Here is an 8,457-nt window from a genome sequence, read left to right on the forward strand (position 1 = left end):
TGGAGATTCTTCAGGGGGTCTTCCTTGGTCAAACCTGACTTTTCTCATCCCAAAATGAATCCACAGCCTCTCATTTCCTGTGGAAACAATAGCAAAACCTCTTCTCCATTTGACTAAAATTTTGAAGTCAAGACATTTTCAAAATACATATATTAGATTAATCCAGAAGCATTTATAATCAAATGTCTTTTAGCAGCTTTGCTCCTTCCTCAGTCATCAAACAATTTAAAGACAACACAATAGCATACAGTATCCAGATTCTCTGTGCATTTTTATTTTTTGTGGCTTTATTTTAAACTCTATTTCTTTTATTTTTAATTTTTGACTTTTTGAGACAGGGTTTCTCTGTGTATCTTTGGCTGTCCTGGAACTTACTCTGTAGACCAGGCTGTCTTGAACTCACAGAGATCTGCCTGCCTCTGCCTCTCAAGTGCTGGGATTAAAGGTGTGCGCCACCACACACAACTACTCTCTTTCTTTCTTTTTTATTTTAAAGACTTTATCCTTTTTCTTTTCTCTCCCAAACCTACATATATTTTTAAATGTACTGTAAACCATTTAGAAGTTTCTTTTGTCTGAATCTCTCCTATTGTGCATCATATAATCCTTTTTTGACCAGGACCACTTCTTAAGACGATAAAGCAGCTTGGCTACGAGTAAGGCTGCTTTGCCTTTTGGCTCCACCCAGTTCATCATAGTAGAAGTCCGTTTACTGACTCTGAGAAGGCCGGGTGGGAGCTGTCCTTACCATCTCAACTCTGATAACCAGTTGGCCCATGCTGTCACCAAGTAACTTGCAACATGCTGCCCACAACCCCCTTTTAAACGCTCAATAGCTGGACCTCCAGAAAGAATCAGAGAAAGTAGTGGCAGCACAGTCCAGGAAGCCATTTCAAAACCACATGGCTTTTTTTTTTTTTTTTTTTTTTTTTTTTTTTTGGTTTTTTGAGACAGGGTTTCTCTGTGGTTTTGGGGCTGCAGTAAGTTGCCAGCAATCAGAAAAGAAAAATGTTGCTAAACTTTGTTTTTTAGTGTCTAGAACTCCTTTCCAAGATTTCTCAGGTTTTATGTGGATGCAGCTGCCCCATGTTGGGTGCCATTCTGTTGACAGAGGTTTCTGTCTTGCCCAGTCCTGCAGCCGTTCAGTCCCAAAGAAGCACACAGAGGTCTACAGTAATTATAAACTAGTTGGCCTATTAGCTCAGGCTTCTTATTAACTAATTCTCATATCTTACATTAGCCCATAATTCTTGTCTCTGTTAGCCACGTGGCTCGGTGTCTTATATCAGTGAGGCCCTCTCATCCTGTTTCCTCTGTGGCTGGGTGACAACTGCAGACTGAATCTTTCCTTTTCCCAGAATTCTCCTGTTCTCATCGTCCTGCCTATACTTCCTGCCTGGCCACTGGCCAATCAGCATTTATTAAAATACAGTTGACAGGACACAGACCATTGTCCCCACACTGGGAGCCATTTGTTGCCAGGGGTTTCTGTCCCTCCCTGTCCTGCAGCCATTAAGTCCCAATGGATCACGCAGAGGTCTACATTAATTACAAACTGATTGGCCTATTAGCTCAGGCTTCTTATTAATTCTTGTAACTTATATTAGCCCATAATTCTTATCTCCGTTAGCCATGTAGCTCAATATCTTGTATCAGTAAGGCCCTCTCATCCTGCTTCCTCTGCAGCTCAGTGATGACTGCAGACTGACTCTTTCCTCTTCCCAGAATTCTCCTGTTCTCATCACCCCACCTATACTTTTTGCCTGGCTACTGTCCAATCAGTGTTTTATTAAAATACAATTCACAGGGTACAGACCATTGTCCCACAGCACTGAGATTGGTTAATTTAAATTATAAAACTGAGCTAAGAATAAGCCTAAGCTATCAGCCAAACTTTCATAATTAATAAGAAGTCTCTGTGTCATTATTTGGGAGCTGATGGAAGGGACAGAAAAATCTGACTACAGTCATGGAACTATTTGGGAATGCTTAAGAAGTATGGCCTTGTTGAAGGAGGTTTGTCCCTGGGGGAGGGCTTTGAAGTTTCAAAAGACTTGTACCCCACCCCCCCCTTCACTGTTTCTCTGCTTTCTACCTGCTCATGAAGAGGTAAGTTCTCAGATGTTCCTGCCAACATGACTTTGCTCCACCGTCACGGATTCTAACCCTCTGAAACAGTAAGCCCAAATTAAGCACTTTCTTTTCTACGTTGCCATGGTATGGTATCTTTTCACAACAATAGAGATGCAACCCTAACTGACAGAGACACAGAAACCCCTAAAACCTGGCCAATATAACCCCTTCCCTTAGGACTTTTTCTAGGAAAGAATAGTTGGCCTATATCTTGACTCCATGATTTGATATTTTCTTCTTTGACAGAAACAATCATGTGTAAACTTGGACCCAACATGACTGACACAGTCATGGCTCCACCCACTTATGGCTTCCTTCCTTCTCTTGAGCATTGTCAAGAGCTGTGTAAAGTGAACTGCTTATGCTCCACTCAATCATGTCGGAAACGGAGGCCAGAGCTGAGCAGCTGAGGGAGGAAAGAGACAGCTCTGAGTTTGACTGCTCCACAAATTAGCTATGTGTCCTTCAAGAAGCTACTAGATGTCTCTGAGCCTTGTGTTCCTCAAAGGTACAGGGGGGGTGACAGTCACTGCACCCCACAGGACTGCTCTCATGGTTAAAAGTGGACAAAGGTCCTCAGGGAAGAGCTGCTCTCTGTGGGGCTACATAAGAGTATCTGGATGATAGTGGGAAGCATCGGGGAACTGGAGGTGTCTATGTCCCAGACCTCAGGCATGCCCTTGGTATTTCAGTCAAACCTCAGCAGCCATGCTCAGACAGAAGTTTCTTAGTCAGAGAGACGCTGTATAAACAGTTTACATCCATGGGCTGCTTTCCAGAAGGGCCCCCGCAGAGCTCTGAGTGAGGAGCTGTTATCCCATTCCCCAAGCTCATGATGGGTTTAGAGAGGAGCGAGCTGAGTAACTGCAGGCAGAGCGTCAGCATCCGGTGTGTGTCCCACAGGCCCTCACGCCACACAGCTCTCATTTCGTGGAGAACTGGAAGAAAAGGCTGTCTTGACTCTCCTCATGGAAAGGGTTCCAAAGGCAGAACTTTCTGGAAGCACCTCGGAGGCTCCACCCAGCCCATTTAAGGACTCCCCATTATTCTCTCCTCCCACGGCATTCTCTCCTTTTCAGTTCCCCTAGCATTGGTAGCTGCCCCCCCCCACAGTTACCCTGGTTTCAGCCATTCCACAAAGAAGTTGTTTTCCCCAGTCCTCTCAAAAGATCTGATAATAATTTTCGAAGCAGAAAATTCAAGACTAAAGCCAGGCGGTGGTGGCACACACCTTTAATCCCAGCACTTGGGAGGCAAAGGCAGGCAGATCTCTGTGAGTTCAAGGCCAGCCTGGTCTACAGAGCGAGTTCCACAACAGCCAGAGCTGCTACACAGAGGAACAACTATCTTGAAAGAAAAGAAAAAGACAAAAGAAAAAAAGAAAAGAAAAGAAAATTCAAGGTCGAGGTAATAAATACGAGAATAACAGGTCTGTGCTGCCTCCAGGCATTTCTGACTTGATCATTCAGCGTTTATGGAGTGATTGTCTACAAGGTCATGGGCAACGCCCTACATATGTCAACATATATATTGTCAAAAATAATGTTTCATTAACTAATTTCTCAGAGGTTCTTTTCCATGTTAATTCGTAGAAATAACAAAGCCAGCCATTTATTGTTTTAACATCTCCATAGCACTCCATTGTAGAAACACACACCAATGTATACCACCTTGATCATAATGTTTTAAAAACAAGCCACATTCTCTTTGCTTATAAAGTGTGGAGCAACCTGCTGCAAGGGTAATACCTGGGTAGACCTGCTATAACCTGGCTGGGGACCTTCTAGGACTGGTCTCCTCCGAGAGGGTGGGGAAGAGAGTCAATTTCAAGGACTGGTTCAGTCTGAGACACCTACAGGTGAGCAAGTCCAGCATCTGGGAGGCGGCGAAGAGCCCTGCCAGCTGGTGACAAGGCTGGGTTCACACCTAGACTGGCTCCCATCACCCTGCAATGCATTGCAAATCACTTGGATTTATATCACCGGCAATCACTTAGATTTATATCACCGGCACACACGGCTGCGGTATCATCTTGCCTCTAGTATCCCCCTTCGTGGAATAAATTCTGTAGGCCACTGAGGAAACAAGGGGAAATGAAAAATAAACTTAAGATCGTGGAATGAGAAGCAGAGGGTGTGTGTGTGTGTGTGTGTGTGTGTGTGTGTGCGCGCGCGCGCGCGCGTGTACTTCTGCACAAGGCTGTAGGCACAGAATCCTAGCTCCATAGCTATGGGCAGCAGATCTGTTTTAGAGAGTTAAAGGACACTGTAAAAAAAAACCAAAAAACAAAAAAAACCTCTTGCTCCGTATCCCTTCCCATTATAAGGTCCTAGTCTCCTCGCGTGAAGCTGCTAATGATTCAGTCTCCCCGAGACATCTTCTCAGGCACCGCAGTAACCCCCGAGGCCGGGGCATTCCTCACAGTTGCTTATCTGGGTGGTAAAATCAGGACGCCGCCTAATTGGTTGCTGACTCTCTGGTAAATGAAGGAGGTTTCTGTTTTAAGAAATAAAGAGACTTCTCAGCGGTTGATTCACTGCCCAAGGGGAGCCTGCGGAGCAGAGGCTTCCTCCCCGTAGAGATTTGCATACAGCATCCACTTCCTGCTTCACTGCCTGCCCTACCACTTACCTGGACTGGAGAGGGCGAGGGAGGTGTGAGCCGCCCGCCGAGGTGGAGCCCCAGAGCAGAGCCAGCGACCACCCCCCGGGCCTGCCTGTCTGTGGCCGTCGTAGGTGAGTGATCTCACTGGTGCCTGCTTTGACCTCTTTAACCACTGACGGGGTTTCCAATCCCCTGCTTTCTCCTTTACCAGAAAGTTCCGGCCTCACTTTCCTCCTCCGCCCGCCCTGGTCTCCCCACCTTTACCTTGTTCATCTGGAGACCAGCTTTGAGCTCCACTAAGAAATGTGCCTCTGGTTTAGTGTTTCAGGCAGGCCGAGCAGAGGTTAACTCTTTAATGAGAGGAACACAGGACACCACCAAGCTACTCCAAGTTGTCCCCTCGGGTTTCAAGAAATCATGCTACATAGTGAGCACAGAGCTAGCCTGGGCTACGTGGCAAGAACCTGTCTTTTAAACAAATCAAAACTGTTTCTCTGAAGAGGGAGCCGTGGTAGCAAGGATTAAGTAATTGGCTTCCGGCCCCAGACGTGTCAGTGACAGAGCGGGAAGGCCAACTCCCAGTTTTTTCCTATCCTGCTTTTATGCTGAGGGGAAAAAAAAAAAAAGAAAGAAAATCAACATCATGTTCTTGGGTCAGGAAGTGCTCGACACCCTCGCCCCCACCCTCCTCCAGTCCCCTTAGCCAGGCTTTTGCTTGGTCTGGATCATGCTGGGGGACACGGGAGTGGAGGGGGGGGGGACGCTTTTTTTAAGAGCCACCTTCTTGTGACTTTCTAGTTCTCAGTGGCCTCTTAGACTACCAAGACTGTATTTTAAAGGAGTGAGTGAGAGGAGACCAATTTAATAATTTAAAAAGAGGTCAGAAAACTTGGTTCCTAGCTCTTCTTCCACTTTGTGTGGCAATCCTCTTTGGCTCCCAGAAGCCTGGATTTCTTCATCTGCAGTGTGTGTGTGTGTGTGTGTGTGTGTGTGTGTGTGTGTGTGTGTGTACTAACATGATTATGTCTAAATTCCTCTCTAACAAAACAAGGCCAGCATAGTTCCTGAAGGGTATCATAATGGGTGGTCTTAGAAGACATGTTTTGTTTACTGATTATTACACATATAAATTTCACCTCTGCTACTAGTCCATTAGAAAGGCCTTTGCTTCTTACGTTTTTTCCAGGCCCCCCTTCCCACAGAACCTGGCATACCATCAAACACCGTAGAGGTACTCAGGCTCCTTGAACATAAACTTTTAAAAAGTTTTTCAGGTCCCCTCATCTGCTTTCCAGGCCGAAGGTAAAGCCGCTGTCAGGGCAGGAGCTTGTGGAGGGATGGAGGCGGGAGAGTCAGCTGCAGCTCTGCAGGAGGGCTGCCTAGAATCCAGCCGTCATTTTTGGCTTTAACCACATAGGGGAAAATGGGATTTCTTGAATTTAGCTCATGTCCCATGTGTTCGCGGAGAGTCAAGGCAGGCTCCAGTGTTGGCAGCGGATCCTGCTTCAGAGGCCAGGAGCTGGAGCAAGAAGGCACTCCTGGCCCCAGCAGGCAGTGTGTGGGCCTTTAATAGGAGGGGCAAGGGAACAGTGAAACACATCCGAGCACCATGTAAGGCTGGTGACTACGGTTAGACTCATTATTAGATGGCAGGTCCACTGGGTCCTTAACCTTTTCCAAACCACAGCTTGAAAAAAACAAAATTATTGTTTCTTTTGATCAGTTACTGTCAGTACAGTCCCAGTAGGTTCTGGCTGGGGGGGACTGGCGGACTTGGGTATTGCAAAACTCTCTGTTGGGTATAAGGCTCTAGTGTAGGCCTCGTGGTGTTTGTAGGTGGCTCTGTGTGTTCTGGAATAAGGGCACCAGGCCTCCATCGCATCTTGCTTGTGACGAGTTCCTGATTCTCGGTTTAAATCTGAAGCATGATCATCTAAACCAGGGTAGCAGGTCCGTGTGGCTGCCAGCTGCCACCCAGCCTCGCTTGGATGGGTGAAGGCTTCCCCACAGCCATGCTTAACCGGGTGCTGCCCTTCCCAGCCCTTCCACAGGCCTGAGGAGATGGGCGATGAGGCCATTCTGATGTCTTCACTGCATGGGTCTGGCTAAGCAGGAGGAAGGGGTGGGCAGTGTGACAGGCTGCTGGAGGGAAAGCATCCTCCACTCAGGGATTCTCAGAGGGTACAGAGACACAAAGCGTTCAAGCCCGCACCTCCCAAGACGAAGGCACCAGTGACTTTCAAATAGACTGAAAATTAAAAGAAGAGGAGAAAGTCATATTTCCAGGCGTCGTTTAGCAGGCATTCAGCAAGATAGATGATGGCGGAGTGGTTTGTCTAAATTAAATCAATGTTTTACACGTCGCAGAATGGAAATCTCAGCTAGATCCTGAATTCAAATCGTTTTTGTCTGCAGGCAATTTTAGATTAGCCTTTAAAAACATACACGTACGGACTGCAGGCAATTGCTGCCGGAAAAGTGCAGATGGAGGCACAGGCCACTTCCCGTTCCTCTCACATTCAACCAAATGACCCATAATGTTTGATCCCATTTCCTTATCAGAATAGTCCAGCTGGCTTTCCACGAGAAGTAGCCGATGTTTGGAATCGAGAAGCTGTCCCCTAGGCCTCTCCTGTTTCTTCTCAATGCGTTGTCACCCAGATATTTTTAGTTCATGAAACATAGGGTTTCTTCTCCCACGCCAGCCTTCTTTGTCTCCTACCCAGCGTGGCTCCTAGAGTCCGTGTGTGCTCCAACCTCAGTGTTCTGCTTACTTTTCTGGTGCATGTGTGTGTGTGTGCAGGTGTGCGTGTGTGTGCACAGGTGTGCGTGCTGGTGTGCGTGTGCGTGCACAGGTGTGCGTGCTGGTGTGCGTGCACAGGTGTGCATGCTGGTGTACGGGTGCATGCTGGTGTACGGGTGCGTGCACAGGTGTGCGTGCTGGTGTACGGGTGCGTGCACAGGTTTGTGTGCAGGTGTACGGGTGCGTGCACAGGTGTGTGTGTAGGTGTGCGTGTGTGTGCACAGGTGTGCGTGCTGGTGTACAGGTGCGTGCATAGGTGTGCACCTAGATCTTCTTGGGGACCACAAGCTATAAACTCACTGAGGAAGGGTGGCCTTTCATCCATGTGGCATCCTTAGCACGCTACCATTATGGTTTGGTTCCCAGACGGCCCTGCTGAAATCAAGCAATTTGATGGGTGGGAGACCCTCACACAGCCTGTCCGCTCACCCACTGCAGACCTAGTCTACTTGGGGTCTTGGCAACGCCAAGTGGTGAAGGAAACTTGGCTCCTGTGCCCAGCCTTTTACGCTCTTCCTTTCCTCTCCATGGGTAAACAGGTCTTGCGCCCATCTTTGAACTTTTCCTATCCTGAGTTGTCTGTCTAGACAACCTGGCCACTGGCCCCCCTGCACATTCCTGTGTTTCTCCTGGGACTGTCCCATTGACCCTTCTGTGCCTGTACTCAGATTACAAGATCTTCCTGCCGCAGCGGGAGCAGTTCTGTCTTCCTTCTCTCTTCCAACCCTTCTCATCCTTCCTGTCCCTTCTTCACTCTGTGACCTGAATGAGGAATCACAAAAGGGAGCTTTAGAAAGACCAGCTCACGTAAAGTAAGCAAAAACAAAAACAAACAAACAAAAAACCAAACAGACAAACAAAATAAGGGCAACAAGCTGGGCGATGGTGGCGCACGCCTTTAATCCCAGCACTCGGGA

At 47.5% G+C, this 8,457-nt stretch overlaps 1 protein-coding gene across 2 annotated transcripts in view; it reads left to right on the plus strand.

Annotated features, from left to right (window-relative positions):
* Positions 1-4,312: 4,312 nt before the first annotated feature.
* Traf3ip2 (TRAF3 interacting protein 2) overlaps positions 4,313-8,457 on the plus strand; it is a 43,260-nt gene continuing 39,115 nt past the window's right edge. For both annotated transcript variants that reach the window (XM_005363539.3, XM_013352364.2), the window contains exon 1: positions 4,313-4,868. The gene's annotated coding sequence lies outside the window, so the exon portion shown is untranslated. The remainder of the gene's footprint in view (positions 4,869-8,457) is intronic.

This window comes from Microtus ochrogaster, linkage group LG9, assembly GCF_000317375.1.
Source record: "Microtus ochrogaster isolate Prairie Vole_2 linkage group LG9, MicOch1.0, whole genome shotgun sequence".
NCBI classification, from domain to species: domain Eukaryota; kingdom Metazoa; phylum Chordata; class Mammalia; order Rodentia; family Cricetidae; genus Microtus; species Microtus ochrogaster.